Raw genomic sequence first — 19,714 nt, 5'->3', positions numbered from 1 at the left:
ACTACTCTAATACTAGAACAAACTAGTAATACTCGATAGCGTATTTAATAAAAAAAAAAGGGGACTGTTTTATTATGACCTTTTTCTTCTCTTTTCTTAAGAACTGTTCTCTATAGAGTTGTTGAACGTGCACCATCTACCAAGAACTCTTTTATGCCTGTATGCATGTACTATTAAGGAAATGCTTGTCCAAAGATACCAGCAAACGCCTTGAAGGGGGGAAACGCAAATGAAAAATACACTACTAAATTAAGAGGCGATCACACTCGTACACTGGAAAGTGATTCAAAAACCTTGATTCAAATGTAATTTATTCAGCCTTTTTTAGACGGAATTGAAGCACGTAATGCAATTTGCATCGACGGTAATAGGTGCATTCTTGACTTTTTTCTGGGGCTTCCTTTAGCCGCAGAGTTTGCGTCGACTGCACTTAATGTAGCAGCACATTAAAAGTACGTACAGTCATACCCCCGACTTACGTCAGAAATTCATTCCAAGAATAACCACTTAAATTTTTCAACTGATCCGCATTATTAGGAGAATGAGACAACCAAGTTTTTTCTTTGTGAAATCTAATGACCATAGCTGTATTTAATGACGACATTCCAAAACTTCGCCAAAAAAAAAATGCCGAACGTGGGAAAATTATCTATTATGGTTGAAATTACTTTTTTTGTGTGACTACAAATTTGAAGTGAATTAAAATGTATCTCATGGGAAAAAAAATTGTATATGACAAACATGTACTATAAATATCTGTATTACTAGTGATACTGATAACTACCGTATCGTAATGTAGTTTATATGCTGCAAAAATAATCTTCATCTATCATTTCAGTTGAAGTTACGAAATCAAATATTCAATTCTCCCATTTGAAGAAGCCTCGTTGCAGAGAGCGGGAAGGTCTTCAACACGATATTTACGTGCACAGTACAAAAGTGCACAATATGATTCGTTAGAAATTCCGTAAAGAAAAGTGTACAAGGTGCATGTACGGTTATGCCTTCAAAAAATCCAACGACGGGTCTGGTGGCACTATCATATTTGGCCCAGAGGAAAGATTTTAGTGGTCACAGAGCACCGGCCCATTTCCGGTCTAGTCAGAACGCTTTAAGCGTTCAGCTGACTGTGCCTGTAGAGCTTCTGGATCCTTCTGTCAAATCAGACGCGACCCGAACTCTGTCTCTTCCTGAATGTAAGCCTTTTATCCGTGTGGGTTGGGTCGCGCTGGGAACATTCTGGATCCCTCTGTCACTATGCAACGCAGTGGCCAAAGACGACCCAGTTCCACTTTGATGAGATTAGCCTGGAGGATGAGAACGCAAACCGAGATAGACACCGAACCCAAGTACGCGCACTCGCGAGAGTACAGCAGTCAGGCAAGGATATACAACTTGCGGTCAAGACAACGACGATCAGCAATAAACAATCGGTCATCACAGCAGTGACAACTGGACGTGACCATAAATAAGGACCAATGACTACTGATGACTCGATGACGACAATCGAACCAATATGTGCATACTTGACGATATGACAACATGGATGACTGTGATTAGCTGATTCACTGTTATTTGAAATTTTGCATAGCAAAATTATCGACCATGATTCGATTAATTGACGATATACTACTCAGTTTTTATAGGATGAACGATATACACCATCACCTTTAATCATATTTATAATTTTGACTGCCCATTCACGTAGTTCATATAGGGTGATTACATAATTCCCCTTGCCACATATTACTGGCGAACCGTTGATCCTAGAGAGGCATACTTCGAATTAGAAAAATTATGGATGAAAAACAATTGTTCATTTCAGGGGTTTAAACATCTTCTACTCCATCATTCAACTTTTTCCAGGGATGGGAGGGGGGTAAACAACATGTACTCAATGTATGTATATATATACCATTTTTAGTGCATTTTCAAAAGCCAGGGGGGGGGGGGCGGGCCCCCCCCCCCCCGAAATGACGGGCCTGAATATAGGTGCCTTCTGTTGTAAATGTGTGCAAGGAACATAGCCAGAGATGAGTGCGCATGCGTCCTCATGTCGAAGTTTAGGAATATATCTCGTAACTCTACTTCAACGATTTCACTCGCATATCGAGTGTATAAATAATATCGTTACATTAGAACCCCTGCTGCCATCTACATGAAATATAAAAAATACTAAACATCAGCCTGCTTAAAAAACCCCGGAATAAAACACTAAATAATTTTTTATTTCCGGTTTATATAAAAAACAATTACATTCAGTGGTAGGTATATACGAGGGATCCTTTCTTTTCCAGATAGTGGAGCACTTATTTCATCTGCACAGACCTGTGGTTTCTCTGCTCAAGGAATTTCGATATCTGCGCCAAATGACAACCTAACTTGCTACCCTATACAACAATATAGGGGATTTTTCTCTGCTCAGCAAAAAAAAACTCAGTGTGCAGGAAAGCTTTCAGCCACTTTTAGACTCTAAACGTCCATACTTTGCAAACTTATTAACATTGAAAGAATGCCTTTCTTAATTACTTTTGTCCATAACCAATAAAAGGGGAAAATATTATTTCATCATCAAACACATGCCTCCTATAAAATATTTAAAATAGTTATACAGAACAGTATCATATGAAATGTAAGAAACATCATTGAACTGGAAACAACGGTTCTGTGCAGGTGAAATGAAAGAGAGAACGTGCCCACTATCTGGGAAAAAAAGGTTAGAGGGCACATTTCGTGTAGGAATAACATTTTTCCTTTTCTTGCAAGCATCTCGGTTTGGCGCCCACAACCTGGCTCTCTAGTCAGATCTTTTGTGGACCTATAGTAAATTTATAGTGTAAAAAAATAAATTATAATAATAATACGATTTGTCCCGGCCCCCATGCTGGAGCCCCTGCCAGGGCTATCCTTGGGTAAATCACTTAAACCATTGAGGATGGATGCTTGGTTTCGTATTCGGGAGATACAATCGAATCCCGTTATAACAAACTCCAAGAGACCGGAGAAATCACTTCGTTATAACGAAATTTTCGTTATAACGGTATTCGTTAAAACGGGATTCATCTGTATTCACAGACAATTCAGATGAACACCCTGTGATTCAATTGATTAGCATCATATTTACTTCAGTTTCTGTCAGAGTTCTTGTGCGTGTGGTTTTCTTCTGGTGATGGTTACATTCAAAGCTCTTGATCCGCGAATATCCCTCCCAATAAGCTCAAGGGACTCCAACCTCGTGGCTACGCATTGAATTTAGGGCCATCTTAAGAGCATCGCATAGACATCCCAGGCTAGCAGGGCCTATTTTGTATAATTTTTCCCCCTTAAGGGATTCCCAAGAAAATGTCTGCCCCGGGGTCCCGAGAAGGCACGCTACAGCCCTGCAGGCAAGTGATGTTCAGGTGCCTCTATCGTGTTGAAATTCAAAGCCCACCAGTTTTACATACGGTACTTTCTTTTTAAAATCATATTGCGGGATTTCAAATAATCATGAGGCTCCCAGGTTACTTTACTGGACACCCCCCCCCCCACACTGTAGTGGTCGAGTGGTCATAGTGACGGACTCGCATCGCGAGGACCTGCGTTCGAACCTCACCGGCATCACAGTTATGGTTGGCTGAAGTTGGTTTTCTATGGTTGCCAACTTCAAGGCACGAATGCACGTCGATCTCCCCGTTAAAAAAAGTCTCACCACTGAGAGAAACAGGCCTACAAATGTTCAATCATTGCACTTCACTGACAATTTGGAATATAGTTGGCAGCACTGAAGAATCAGACACAACACTAGACACGCACTTAGACTGTTAGGTACACACACTTTATTGCAGACCCTGCCATGAAGCTGAGCTGCAAGAGACCTCAGCAACGGGATAAGTCCAGGGACAGAGTCCTCGCGCGTTCATTCTTTCATTGTAGGTAAGGGCTCCTAGGCTATTTCACCAAACACCAACTCTGACCATATCGCTATACTGCAATTTGCTGCCATTAAGGAAATGAAGGCGCTGTTTATCGGTGGTCACCCTCAAGCTCGTTAGGGAAAATATCTTATCTATATTCTTCCCTGGGTTTGAACCTGGGACCCTGACAGCAACCTTCGCAGTGGTTACCACCACGCCTCTCGGGCGCTAAGGAAGACTCCTAGGCTGGGATCTTTGGTGGGTCTCCAGGTCAGACTGTTCAAGGACCCCCCCCCCACCCTTTGTCATGAATTTATTGTATGAAAAACAAAAAAAAAATATCAGAGAACCATCTCGGGGCCCCAAGCTTCAGCCCAGCCGGCCCCCTCCTCCTTGTATGGGCCATGCGAGGACCTCAGTTGCCGAAGCACGTTCACGATAAGAATCACAATGATTCATGACAATAAATATGTATATCAAGAGGTGGGGGTGCCTAAGCCCTCTTTCATTTTGCCATGGGACTGATGCTTTTGAGACGACAGTAGAAATACTTTGTTTCTGGGAAAAATATTCAAAATTGGTTTGAGTCCTCCGTGGACCAGCCTTATTATCATCAAGGATTCCGTGGACCAGCCTTATTATCATCAAGGATTTCGTGGACCAGCCTTATTATCATCAAGGATTCCGTGGACCAGCCTTATTATCATCAAGGGTTCCGCGGAACAGCCTTATAATTATCAAGGATTCCGCGAAAACCTTCACGTTGGAAAAACCCCCGTTATAAGGTGTCTATATCGGACGATATTAGAAATCCTAATTTCATTCCCAAAGGGCACCGCGGACGTTAATTTGGGAATCCCTGTCCTACATAATGATTCAATAAAAGAATTATAACTATTATTATTATTGGATTTTTTTTTTGACAACGTTGCCCTAGCAACGGAATAAGTCAAACTCAAAGTCTTGCCAAGGAACGTGTCCCGAAAATAATAGTATAAAAAAAAATATTAATAGTACCCTTCTCTCTGCCTTGTTATAACAATTCTTTTCCACCCTCCTATACAGTGAGAGGGAAGGGGTTTCTTTATGGGAAAGTTTCCAAGTTTTTCGGTGGATATTTTTTTCCCGATAAACGGAATATATACCCCATGCCCATAACTTCATGTTGTTCAATAATAAAATATGTGGAATTCTGAGAATATAAAAGGGGGATTTTTTCTTCTTTTTCAAGAAAATGGTTAGATTTACTCCTCTTTTAAAAAGAAATTTCTATTGAAATATTTGATGTGATAGAGGAAGTTAGAGGAGAACATCAATATTTTGTTGTTCCTTATAAAGAGTCTTTGTGAATCCCTGTGTTTTTCATATGGGGGGGGGGAATAAACGCTTGGCAAGTCTTGTCCTATAACGGTGGTTCTCAGCCTGTGGTACGAGCACCCCTGGCCCCTGGGAGTACGTGATGGGCGGTCGAGAGGGAGGAGTAAAACGATTTTTCCGCATTTAATGCTGTTTTCCCCCAATTTCACTCCATTTTTCGAATTCGAATATCTTAGCAAATATTGCAATTAGAAACGTGTGGAAATTTTTTTTCTTGGCATCAGGAGAGACAGGACAACTTTTTAATTGGGTTTTGGGGCACACGGGAACTGTATAAAAAGCTATATTTTTTTTATATTTTAATAACTCTACAATTCCTTGTAACACGGAATGACATATTTGAAAACTTTTTCTAATTGTAAGTGTGCCTCTAGGATCAACGGTACGCCAGTAAAATGCCATACGCCCTGTTTGCTAGGCACTCTTTATGATAAATCGCCTGACGTGGTTATAACAGAAAATAAGTACTATAATATAACTATAACTATATAAAAGTTGGTGTTTCCGGCACGTCCCATTGATCAATATTCCTGACTTCTCTCCGTGCAAGTTATTACGTTGTATATATATACGAATAAATTAATTTAGCACCACCTCGATCAATGAAGCTAATACAGATTATCTGATTCATTTTCTCCATTTATCCAAATTTAAGGGTTGTTATTTGTGTTGTCTTACCCTCCTAAATATTGGTGTTATTGGTACATTAATTAATGTATGAAGGAAAAACATAAATCAACACTATGGCTGTGATTTTCGCATGTCACTTCGCTTCGTAGAGTAGACACGCAAGTAGCTTCGCTTCGTAAAGTAGTGTAAAAGATGTTTCATCAAACTTTTATAGTGTAATCCCAGCCCCTTAGAACAGGATTTCTGAACTGTGCGTCGTTAAGCTTTGTCAGGACGAGCCGCGGAATGGCTGAACTGCTTATATCACGTAAGCAACACAATCTAGTCGTGAGTCGGATAGCGGGGGGTATAATTGATTCAACAATACTACCAGAAGAATACCAGAGAAGGACGACCTCAGAGGGTGGGAGTACAGTAGACTTATTTGCAGAGAATCAGAAGGTACCTGAAGGTTGAGGGTGCCTGTTCGGGACGCCCGCGAGCGACTATCTTACGAGCGCCCTGGTCCGACACCTCCTATCTTCCACAGCATGGCCCAACCCAACAGGGTAAAAGGCTCATATCCCTAACGGGACTGAGCCCAGGCCTTGTCTAGTCTTCAGAGCCTGGTCGTGGTCGGTCCGTTCTGCTCTGTTTATGAAATAAGAGTGTCGTTGTAATCGATTTCTATGTAAATCATTGTGGAAATTCAAATTTTCTAACAAAGATACGGTAATATCAAGCATTATTAGGAAGAATTCATTATTATTCTGTTTAATTATTATTATGTCTAAAAAAATCATTGTTGAAAACACGGATTTTTACTTCATATTGTTTAGTCCAGTGTTTCTCAAAGTGAGCGTCGCGGCTCTTAGGAGCGTCACGGCGAGCTGGAAATATTGGTTTGTGTACCTATTCATGCATTGAAGTGATTCTTTTATGTGGGAAAATATCTGCCCAAACTATTCTGGAGAGCCACCGATGAAAAATGAATTAGGTAAGGGCACAGGTGACAAAAGTTAGAGAACCACTGTTTTAGCCGTTTAGAAGATTGTTTCCAGAATGTTAGGCAATTGGAGCATTTTATTTTTCAAAACCATTGTCATTTTTTGTTTTGTTCTGAAGAATACGTTGTTATATGGAGCATTGCTTATATAATATAATCCATCGTCACTTGAAGTATCATTCTATTCGCATCTTTGATGCATCATATGGACTGCACAAATAATTGATCATGATATTAGAACAAGTGGCATTTACCAAGTGGAAAATATCATTACGCCACTTGCCTGAACAAGTATGCATACTTAAATAATCGCAAATCATTACCATTGATTCATTCACCGCAAATAACCATAATCTTAATCTTGAAAAATAATCATAACGACCCTTGAAAAAGTACAAAAAAAAAACCAGCCCGGGGAAAACGAAATCGACAAAAGAATATTCATTTTTTTTCTTACGGCAGTGGCGTAGACAGAATCAAATTCCCTCTCTTTTTATTTTGTTACAGATTCCTTTACTCTTTTATCCATTCTATTTATTTTATTCATTTTTTTCAAATTCAAGTGCAATGCAACCATACCATGGAGATAATCCACAGAGATACATGCATACACACAGTGGCGTATTTTGCAAGTTGCAACAGTCTATTTTTATTAAGCATTATTGAAAGAATCTGTTTTAATTGAGCATTATTGAAAGAATCTGTTTTAATTGAGCATTATTCAAAGAATCTGTTTTAATTGAGCATTATTCAAAGAATCTGTTTTAATTGAGCATTATTCAAAGAATCTTTCGTCATTAAGCATTGTTGAAAGAATTCATTGTTTCTTAGCACTACTTTTTTTTTCATTCTATCAAACCGAGCACAGCTCCAGTCTATCGCCACGGGCAATTTACAACAGAGTGAACTGTCCCGGAAGTGTGTGTACCTATCAATCTGAGTGCATATCTAGTGTTGCGTGTGAATTTTTTAGTGCTGTCATCTATATTGAAACTTGGTGCTACTGAAAAAAATACATTGTTACTGAACACTACTGAGAGAAAAACCATTGTTACTCAGTACTACGAGAGGATCCATTGTTACTCAGCGCTACTGAAACAATTTATAGTTATTAGAAGTGTTGTTGAAAGAATCCATTGCTATCTAACACTACTGAAAACGTGGTGTACGCAAAAATCCTTGAAAAAATCCATTGTTACTTAGCACGATTGAAACCATTCATCGAATTACTATCCAATGTTGTTGAAATATTTCATTCATATGAGTAGCATTGTTGGAAGAGTTCATAGTTATTTGAAGCATTGTTGGAAGAGTTCATAGTTATTTGAAGCATTGTTCAAAGAATTGTTGTTACTTAGCACTACTGAGAGGATCCACTGTTACTTAGCACTATTGGAAGAATTTATTTTAGTAAGCTGTTCGAATTCATTTAGTTATTGTTGACATTACAATTGTTGAAAGAATTCATAGTTATTAGAAGCATCGTTGAAAGAATTCATAATTATTAGAAGCATTGTTGAAATAATTCATAATTATTAGAAGCAATGCTGAAAATATCCATTGTTACTTAGCATAGTTGAGACCATCCATTGAGTTTCTCTTGATTGCTGCTGAAAGAATTCATTGTTATGGGAAGCATTGTTTAAAGAGTTTATAGAAATTCGAAAGATTGTTGAAAGAATTCATAGTTATTAGAATCATCGTTGAAAGAATCCATTGTTACTTGGCTCTACTGAAAGAATTCATAAACATTTGAAGCATTGTTATCGATGCATTCTGAAATCATTTTGACCGAATTCCGAACAAATCAACGATCATAATAATAATTGTGACATTTACCAAGTGGAAAATGTCATTACATCACCCCGAACATACACGCATACTTAAATAATCACAAAAATCATTATCAGTGATTCATTCCCCCGCAAATAACCATAATCTTAATCCTGAAAAATAATCTTAACGATCCTTGAAAACGTACAAAAAAAAAATGTCAGCCCGAGGCGAACCGAACGAAACCGACACGAGAGTAATCATATTTCATTTTTCTTTCGGCAGTGGCGTAGACAGAACGAAATTCGCTCTCTTTTTATCTTGTTACAGATTCCTTTACTTTTATTCATTTTATTTATTTATTTTTTCTTCAAAATCTTGTTTTCAAGTGCAATGTAACCATAACATGAAAAAAGTCGACAGAGATACACACACACACACACACACACACACAACACAGTGGCGTGTTTTGCATGTTACAACAGCCTTGGGTCACCATTGATCCGTGACTGCATCCGCGACACGTGACCGCCGCCCGGCCTAATTTTTTCGCCTCACTGGGTGCTGCTGCTGCTGGATTGCCGAGTCTCCTTCTGAGGAGGAGGGGAGGTAGAAAGACAAGTCGCCAAAAAACGCAGAAATATGCCGTTTTCTTGGATACTGTCCAATGCACTTGCCTCGAATTCGGTATCTGTACGATATTTGGCTTTTTTTTTTATAGTCCAAGTTTATAAATACCCGAGGAAAAAAAGGATCTACCCCCCTCTGCCGGCGGCGGGTCGCTAGTTGTCTGATTCGGCGCGTCACTGTGTTTTATTGTGACGAGGGCAACCGTGAAAACCAAGGTGATGCGTTTCCATCAAACAACTGTTCAAGTTTGCGACACATAATAAGATGCGGCATTACGCTCGAGACTGATATCTGTAAGAGAGCTTCTTGTTCCTTTCATCATATCACTGAACAGAGGCGTATTTACAGGGAGGGGCTTTGCGGGCTATAGACAAGGGTGGCAAATTTGAGGGATGAGTGACTGAAAAAATTAATGGAGTGGGAGAAGGCAGCACAATTTGTATAGCCCACCTTAAATCCGCCTATGCCCAGGGAATGAGAAAGTAGATCAGTTATTGAGTGACCAAACGAGTGAGAGAATCTCCAAGCATGATGTGAGCGAACAAACGAGGGACATAGAATCTAGTCTGCAGGCATGTGAGTAAGCAAAAGTTTGACAGAGGGAGGGACCAGGTCAGTTAACGGCCAAAAACGCGACCTAGAGCGTAACGTGTGGAAGCATGTGAATGACCAAAAGAGTGACCTAAAGCGTGTGCAAGCATGTGAATGGTCAGAAGAGAACCCAGAAAGCGAAGGACTAGGTCAATGATCAACCGAAAGAATGATTTTTCAGAGAGTGTGTGAGCGTGTGAATGGCCAAAAAAGTGACCTAGAGCAGTGTCTCCCGACCTGGGTCCGTGAGTACTTTGTAAAGGGTCCGCAGGATTTTTTTTATTTACTACTATTAGATGAATGACACCTTTTGTGCTGTGAAAATTTAATTAATTCAATTTTTTATTATATGCAAATTATAAAAAGAAAAATGATGGATTTTGAATTTTAAGGGTAGGGCGGAGTGACACAATTGACCTTCTGACGCTACAGGAGGGGGAGGGGTCCGTGGTGCAATGACCTTTGCTGCAGAGGGTCCGTGACATCAAAAAGTTTGAAAAACACACTCTGTCCTAAACTAAAAAAACCTGGATTTGAAGCTTCGTGAATCCGTTGAACTGCCAATTCATGCGAATCATAATCTCAACATGGCCTTGATAAATATTCATACAAGTTATGGCAACATCATCTTAATTTTTAGAAGAATGATGATATAACATCAAATGATTCAAAATGCAACTTTTGATGAGTCATTGAGCACAATCGGAATATTTTAAAATTATTCAAACTATACTGATCGCAGTGGAATCAGTCTAGACAACTCGGTAGACTCTCGACATCGCCGTGTTGCCACAAAATATTTATTTTAGTACAATATAAATAGACACAACAGCAGATGAAACGCGCGATCACACACAAAAACTAAAAACTGATCAGGATTTTCATTGCGGCTTAAATCAACATCAATTCACCGATGCAAGCACAGGGATAATCAAATAAATTTCCATTTTATGTAAATTCATATTTTTTATTAGTAATAGTAAGACCCTTTGAGTTAATAATTATTTATATACAGGTTTTTTAGGTAAGTGGTAATTACGAATAATCAGCATAGAAATTTATATTCAAAATATTTACCTTCTGACAGCTTGAGGGGGGGGGGGTCTTTTAACATAGGTGGAAAAATCATGCTCCAGTAGAAATATGAAAAAAATATTATTTAACTATTGATTTCTCTCAAATTTGGTACGCATAGTTTTGATTGTATATGCCAACCTATGCCAGTGCAAAATTTTACATATCTTCTAATACATCTAATACTTATTTTTTGCAAATTTTCATAAAAAGACATTATGAATCCCTCGCGCGCATAAGACACTCTACTACTACTACTTCTAAACCACACATGCACCTCGTCCACGTTCCCCTGCGGAACTTCTTTAGAATTGGTACACGTTGGAATGTGAGTGTACGTGTTGTAAACCTAACGTGCAGTCTGTTTCTGTGTAATTACTATATACAATTGTTACGTGTAGTGCTGCCATCTGCCATTTATTTTTCGAACTACGAGTGGAGTGTAATGATTGTAGATTTGTACCGTTGTAGTCCTGTTGCTCTCTGTGGCAAGACTTTTTAACGGAGGAGATCGGCTCGCATGATAAAATAGCACGCCATCAATGCAACTGAATAAAAATTGATTTAAAAAAAAGAAAACTGCTCGGTTCAAAAAAAAAATGATGAGAAAGATTCATATTTCATTGGCTCAGTCTTATTTAAAATGAAATTTTAGTTTTACTTAACTTAAATTTTAAAACTAAAAAAAAGTTAAATATATTTTTTTCTATAACCCAAGTTGTATTTATGATTGGATCTTAAATCTTTTTTTTTTCTTCCTTTTATGAACAGTTTTCTTCATTTTGAACAAACTTCTATTTAATTACTGTTCATTGATGTCATGCTATTTTATCACGCAAACCCAAGGTGTCTCTTCTAAATTTCTAAAAAACTAAGTATTGAAGTTATATTTATATATTAATAATTCTATTGGCATAGGATAGCATACACACTATACAATTAAAAATATGTGTGCTAACTTAGAAATAAAACAACGATTAAGTAATATTTTCAATGATAGTAATATTTAATATTTTAAATACTTAAGTAATATTTCCGCTTAAAAGCATAGTTTTCCAGCCATTTTGTTTCATTGCTCCCTTCTTCAGAGAAATGTTTTCTCTCTCATCCCCCCCCCCCCCCGACTCAAAGGAACCCATAGGATCCTACGCATAGACATAAGATTAACTTTTAAGATACATTAACATCTGATTGATTGATAAGATTTAAATTTTTATAAAGTTTTCATCGTATGCTGAATTTTTTTTGAAGACATGTTTTATTTATAGAAATACAGTCGAATCCCATTTTATAGCAAATTTCTGTAGCAATATACAATTTTTATAGCAATAATTTTTATATACAATTTTTATAGCAAATTTCCTCACATGTTGATTTTTTTTTCTAAAGTTGTTTTATTTGTAGAAATACAGTCGAATCCTGTTTTAATCAATACCATTATAGCGGAGGGGAATCTCGTTTTAATGAACATTTTTCTAATCTCCTAGATAAGTTTACATAGGAACAATGCAAAAACCTGCAATTCCTTTATAACAAAATTTCGTTATAATAAAGTGATTTGTTTTTTCTCTTCGAGTTAGTTATAACAGGATTCAACTGTAAAATTACTGTATTTCTCTGCCTACATGCCACAGTGCTCACATTTTTGAAAAACATAATTTTGGAGTCTTGTAAGGCTTTTTTTTTTCCAAAGGACCAAGCCCTACTTGTGCAACTATATGTTGGTGCTATGTGTTGTCCTTGAGTAGATTGGTGAAACCTCTCATCAATGTGTACGGCTGTCATGAATCATTGTGAGCCAGGCAACGCGCACACGACAGATGTCTAACTTGGGACAAATTGATGACGGTTGGCACATCAAAAGGAGCTTAGAATATATATTTTGGATTGGCTGGGTTGTATATGGGGAGGGGAAGAGAAGAAAAAAGACGGAAAGCAAAAGCATGCAAAGCAAATGTCTAAGCGAATAAAGCGTATGCAGATGCACCTTAAGAAATTGGCTGTGGTCATTATCATATTACATTCAAATACTAATTAAATTACATTTCAGCTACTCAGAATTTATTGTTAGCATTCAGTATTTTCTGTAAAATATTTGCTTATGGCATACAAGAAAAAAATAATTAAATTTTTTAGAACTAAATATCATCCCTCTATAAAAATGTGGCTCTATTTTTTGTACTACTGTTCTCTTCAATACGGCTGATATGTCCGTGCAGCACTTATTCAGAGAAATACAATATATTCCGTTTCTAAGATAAACTTGTGGCTATGGGCATTTTTTTCTCAGCCACCTCGTTGAGCATTTTGCCTGTTGTGGCGTTGTATTTGTATTTGTATATAAGATATAGTTAGGTGTTATATTATATCTACGATCCTGTGTTATACTCGTAGCTTCTATCACCCACCATGGAGTGATATTTCCCATTTTGGGAAACAATGCACTAGATCACTAGCTTTTCACCATGTTAAAACGTAGGAGATCCCCTCAAACATTCTTATTCCTATATTTTACTGGCTAGTATTTGATCCAGTGTTTTCCACTAAAATATATATTTCATAAAAGCCGAAAAGAGGACCACAAATGTTCTTTCTTTTGCCCTGTTCCCAAACCCGTTAAGACAGCCCTATTTTAAACAATCACCATAACGAAGACATTGATAGATAGGCCATAATATTCCGGGGTTGTGTCTTTTTGAAAGACATAAAAACTGTCGATTTTCACTCTTGTCCTTCAATCTCCATCAACCAGTTCAAGATACCGCCGATATCTTACATACGTTAGAAAAGGCATGCACACAGCTGTTTTTTGGTAATAACAATAATAATAATATGAGGTAGAAGAAATGGTGATGTCTAACGATGTATGAAACGACGGTCGTCACAGGAACAAGTTATGCTAATGGGGCGAAAAAAACAACATAAACAAATAAAAGTCGTGCGACTATTTCATTATTTTTGGAAGGAGCTCCATAATGAGGTAAGAAAAAAACCAGAAACCTGTACAGGTCGCATTACTATTATCATAACATTCTAAGATATTATTATTTTTTTTTTTATCTTATATCCGCATGATTAGTTTTCTTTCACTCACTATTTAATTTAAATTACTTGTGTGGTAGCTTTTAACAGGTGTTTGTAAATATCCATTCTTTTTTTTTATTTTGCCTTATTCAAATTTTAATATTGATGAAAAAAATTGTTTACATTAAAATATAAACATTTCTGCTCCATGCTTGATTATCTGTAGCGATTTATATATATATATTGATGCGGGAATATACGCGTAATTCCTCCATATACACCACTAGCATTTAATTAGATGTAAACCGCAACGTGAAAAATGGACGTGACTCTGCATTCTTGAAAGACGTATTGTTTGGACTCTATGGTAACCAAAGTAGGTATTCCGAAAAGCAATATTGAAAAGGTTTTTTTTTTTTTTGGAGTGTGTGGTAACCAAAGCAAATGTTTCGAAGAACATTTTTGAAAACTTATGTTTTCGGAATGTATGGTAACAATATACAGTCATGTCACGATAAGTCGTACTTCGATAACTCGAATGCATGTTTAAGTCGAAGTTTATACGCGGCCCTCAAAACATTTTAGTGTTAAAATTTTCCATCAACTCGAAGTTTTCCGGAACGAGAGAAATTTAAAAGATAACATTTAGCAATAGAATTTAGCATTTAGCAATAGAAATAAGAATTGCATTTAGCAATAGAAATAGAAATAAGAATTTAGCAATAGAAATAGAAATAAGAATTTAGCAATAGAAATAGAAATAAGAATTTAGCAATAGAAATAAGAATTTAGCAATAGAAATAAGAATTTAGCAATAGAAATAAGAATTTAGCAATAGAAATAAGAATTTAGCAATAGAAATAAGAATTTAGCAATAGAAATAAGAATTTAGCAATAGAAATAAGAATTTACGAGAGAAATTTAAAAGATAACATTTAGCAATAGAATTTATCATTTAGCGATAAAATTTATCATTTAGCAATAGAATTTATCATTTAGCAATAAAATTTATCATTTAGCAACATAATTTAGCATTATCAACATAATTTAGCATTTAGCAATAGAAATAAGAATTTAGCAAAGAAATAAGAATTTAGCAAAGAAATAAGAATTTAGCAAGCAATGGAGTTAAGAATTCAGCAATAGAATAAAAAATTTGCAGATTATTTGTGTGCTTGCAAAAAGCGTATGACTTTCTCATGAAAGAAGGGCAAAAAAAGGAGAGAAATTGCCAAAAATCACAGAATATTTTGCCAAAAATATAAGGCTCACCCTTTTCAGGTGACTTTTCAAAATTTATGCGAGCTTTCAAATGTGTTCTAAGGATGGGGTTGACGAGATCCAGCCCGCGGGACGATTCTTAATATAATTTTTTCACTATACTATAGAAGTCTGAGGGAAAAATTTCGCCTGGGCACGCCAAAGATTTCGGTTTAGGGGCCTTGTTGAAGGATGTGTTGGCCATTAAGCGACAAAAATACAATATGCAGTCAATGTATTTTAATCCCGTTTTTCACAGTGCCTTTGAAATTTTGCAGAACCCAGAGCGGCTGCCGAAAGTGTGAGTACCTAACAGCTGAGAGCGTATATAGTGTTGTGTCTGATTTTTCAGGTGCTGCCATCTACATTTCAAAAGTGAAGCGTAATGATTGAATATTTGTACCATTGTAGGCCTGTTGCTCTCTGTGGCGGGACTTTTCAATGGGAGATCGGCTCGCATTTGCTCCTCGAAGTTGGGAACCAAAGGAAAACTAACTTCAGACGACCACCACTGTGGCGACGGTGGGGTTCGATCCCGGGTCCTGTAATGTCTTCAGCATCGTGGCAATGCCAATTTCTGTAGTATCACATACCATAGTATTCTACATATTTTCGGCATGTTTCGTCACATGTATATGCCATATTTTCATATGCTTCCTGTAATTCTGCTGCAGATTTTAATTCACTGCACTTGTGTATCGTTTTGTTCTGCATTTCTGCATCATGTAATACGTTATATTTTCGCTTCTATATTTCTTTGCATCTGCTTGTTACATGCACAGTGCTTTTCTACATGCCATTTTTCCCCTAGTCGAATTTTGTATCTGGCATAGTATTTTTTTTGCATTTGTGTCTTTTTGTGATTGTTGTATACAATATTGTATATATATATATATAGCAGACCCCCCCCCCCACTCGAGGGTCTGCTGCTGCTGCTGGCGACGTGCATATCTCACTGTAGCACCTGCCCACTGTAACCTCAATTAAGAGTGTGCTTGCCCACTGGTGGTGGTCTTTCGGTGCTCCGGCGCGTTGCATCGCTCTTCCACCATGGCCCAAACCCTCTGGTGATATGTCCTCCTATATATATCGTGTATATGGTGTCCTCCTCCTGGATAATGTCCAGCTTATGTCCTCGTACGGGAAGGGGGGGGGGGTCATGATCTGTTTCGGGTCCTCGCGATACGAGCCCGTCATTATGAGGACGTGAGAGCCACATGAAGCAACCAAAATGTGATATACAGTCCGATGTAATTTTATCCCGTTTTTAAGCAACTTTAATATTTTACGCAACCCGGTGTGGGTGCTCACGTCGAACGCCACCCCCCCCCCACTCCACAGGGCCTGTTTCTCGCATCGCAACCGGGACATGCACCCAAGCCCCGAAGTTGGATTTTTTTTGTATTATAGGTCCCCCTCTCTTCTCACTACGCCTCTGTCACCAAAAAATAACGCAAATATATATATATATAAAGCCCCATGAAATTCATATTTGCATCTAGGGCCCGAACTTTTGAAGAAGAACAGGTCCTGCCAGCCTCGTGTTATTTCGTTCGTGCATTACTCAATCCTGTTCGGAGAATTACGTGTATAAAATCAACATAAATCAATTACTCTCTTCCTGAGAATAATTTCATGAATACAACTGATAATAGTGTATTTTTGAGGGGGGGGGGCCGAGAACAGCCCGTGTTCGGGGGATGGGCACACATGATGCACCCTGTAAATCAGTTTGGGCATCTCTCTGCAATAAATTTATAGATTAAAAAAAAGAAACATTATATAAAAAGATTCATCCAGGGCTGGACTCCATGTGGGGGGGCATGACCATATGCCGACATGAATTTTGACAGCACCAGAAGTTTTCTCGAAGACATTACATCAGCACATGCCAAAGACATTCCATGCAGACAAATACTTTAATGACTGCTAAGGTAGGGATTTATTTACCTGTGTAGACACCATCGATGGGAAAATGAATACCAGCCTGGCGACCAATCACCAAAAGCAAATGAAACATTGGGGTCCAGGTATTGACCCAAAACCCTGCCCACACCGGCTTATTCGCCCCCCATCGCCCCCCTTTTCAACGCTTTCTCTACAGAGAGAGTTGGGTTTATTATTATTATTATTTCTTCTTCTCTCTCCAATGCAAGAATTTCAGGTTGGAAGGGGAAGAAATTATATATATCGTGTTATATAATAAAAATTATAATTATCCGCAAGAAACTCACCTTCTTCACTGTCTTATCGCTTCCAATGGCAATAAATGAGTCCAGATCGAATTGGCTATTTAATCCCAAAGTAACGGTTTCACTCAATGATGATGATGATAATAATAATACAAGAAGCACCATCGTAGAAATAGGATGACTCGAGGGAGCACCCGTCGCACTAGACGCCATCGCTAGCGACGAATAATGAAAGAGATCATCTCTCTGATATTATGCGGCACCGCTAGGAGGCGGGACGAGCGCAGCAACGCTCCGTGGAGGTGAAAAGGGGGGGGAGAGTGGAAAGAGATATTTAGCGGCATCTAGTAGTGAGAAACACAAACAACTTCTATATGTTCAATTATATGAATGTTATAGACCATTTTTTTACTTTTTTATAGAATATGTTAGTTTCTGATTACTTGATATCAAATTATTTAAATTATATATCTCTGACATTTATTTATTAAAAATAAATTAAAAAAATTTAAAATTAATAATATTTATAAATAACATAATTGATGCTTGACATTGAGCCATTTTTCATCTTCAGGCTCGATTTTCATGATGAGCCAGATCATTTGCGTTGTGGAAATATCAGTTCTCCCGGAATTGCTTAAGTGTTACACCGTTCAACTATCATACATTTTAAAAAAAATTTAGCCGAGATATATATTTTTAGTTATACCTAGAAGGATCAGGACAATTTCACCGGTGACGTTATTAGGCACTTTCACAGCCATGCGCAGCAAATATTTCGTCGAATCATGCCATCGAATTGATACTAATATAGATATGCTCACTTCGGCTAATTGGAACTACCCTTAATGATTGACTAATTACGAAATAGAAATGATAATATTGCTAAAAATATAGTGATGCAAATTACTAACTTATCGAAAAGCTAATAGAAATTTCAGCACGTGATGATTGTTTTTCTTCATTAATTCTTGCCGAAATACTGAGAAGTATTTACTGAAGTAATGATATTACAATTTGGTAGGTATAATAATAAAAGATCCAAAGAAAATTCATGAGAAATTCATCAGGGACCCCCTTTATACGAAACGCGTTTTGACGCATTTATATATAAAGACGTTATATTTTGTGTTTACTGGGTAGGAAAAAGGAAAATATTCTTCTACTATGTTCAATGCATTCAAATATTGAAATACATATTCTCAAAGTGCGAAAAATTTTCTGAAACCGTCGAGTTTTACAGACGAAAGTGAAAGAAAACGATCAACACTGTAGTTGCGAACGAACTACAGTGTTGATCAGGCGGCTTGAAAGTATTTCATGCGCATATCATTCATGTGCCAGTGTGCGTTTTCAACAACATTCGACTTAGCCTGAAGAAATACTCAGTCGATTTATAAGAAAAAAACAGGGAAAACTAATTTCCTTCGTGTTGAAATTAGCTAAAAAACTTAAGATACCCTTATTTGCACAGGGATCAGAATTTTGCTAAGAAGAAAGAACAAGCTCTACTGTATCAGGAAAAAAGAGGTGTCAGGTCCCGTGCAATGCAATAAAACTTTTAAAAGAATAAATATTAATAATGATAGCAATATTAATTAAATAATTTTTCAATGCGTAAAAGAATGTGTATGCGGAAAATGGGTTGTTATGTAACGAAGGTATTGAAAAGTGTAGAAAGTGTGATGTGGGAATGCAATTGAAATTATAACGTTTAGAATATGTAAATATTTTTTTTATCAGTTATACAACGAGAAACTTTTGGGTAAGTACGTATTATCCTCTTCAAACCTGAGCTAACACTGACCGTTATAGAAAATCTTTTCTCGATTGATTTGTGTTTATTGTATGTCAAAATGGCCTTTAAAAAGAAAAGAAATTGGGGAAAAAATTAATTAACTTGATTATTTATTTAATTAATAAATTAGTTAGCTCCCCTTACGCATACCCCCAAGATTGGATTTCAAATAAAATCATTAAAAACCGTTAAAAAATAGGTACACATGCGTGTACCTCTGGAGCAAAGAGGTTAAAAATAAAATTTAATTACAAAATTAATTTGGAAAACTCCGAGTTTTTATATTATCTTGCTTACCTACACTCATACCTAGATTTAAACATTAAAAAACTTACGAAAATCGAGATTTTATAATGAAAATCAACCTCCGGTCATTTTGACAGATGTCGTTTCTTCTAGCGTTACGATTATGATGTTCTTGACGACAAAATGTTCAATGGTATCCAATATATTTTGGGGGCCCCCTCTTGTGAATCATGATTTC

At 37.2% G+C, this 19,714-nt stretch overlaps 1 protein-coding gene across 2 annotated transcripts in view; it reads right to left on the bottom strand.

Annotated features, from left to right (window-relative positions):
• Positions 1–19,714, bottom strand: part of LOC149088099 (uncharacterized) — a 109,839-nt gene that overhangs the window by 83,490 nt on the left and 6,635 nt on the right. The window contains exon 1 of one of the 2 annotated variants that reach the window (XM_089244323.1): positions 17,475–17,686. The exons of the other annotated variant lie outside the window; for it this stretch is intronic. The gene's annotated coding sequence lies outside the window, so the exon portion shown is untranslated. Of the gene's footprint in view, positions 1–17,474; positions 17,687–19,714 lie in introns of those variants that run through there. 2 annotated transcript variants of the gene reach the window in all.

Source organism: Pholcus phalangioides, unplaced genomic scaffold (assembly GCF_987345545.1).
Source record: "Pholcus phalangioides strain wild (caught in Gottingen) unplaced genomic scaffold, Ppha-v1.0 ptg000003l_1, whole genome shotgun sequence".
In the NCBI taxonomy this organism is placed as follows: domain Eukaryota; kingdom Metazoa; phylum Arthropoda; class Arachnida; order Araneae; family Pholcidae; genus Pholcus; species Pholcus phalangioides.
Note: the sequence above shows the minus strand (reverse complement) of the source record. Positions and strands in the feature narration are given on the sequence as shown.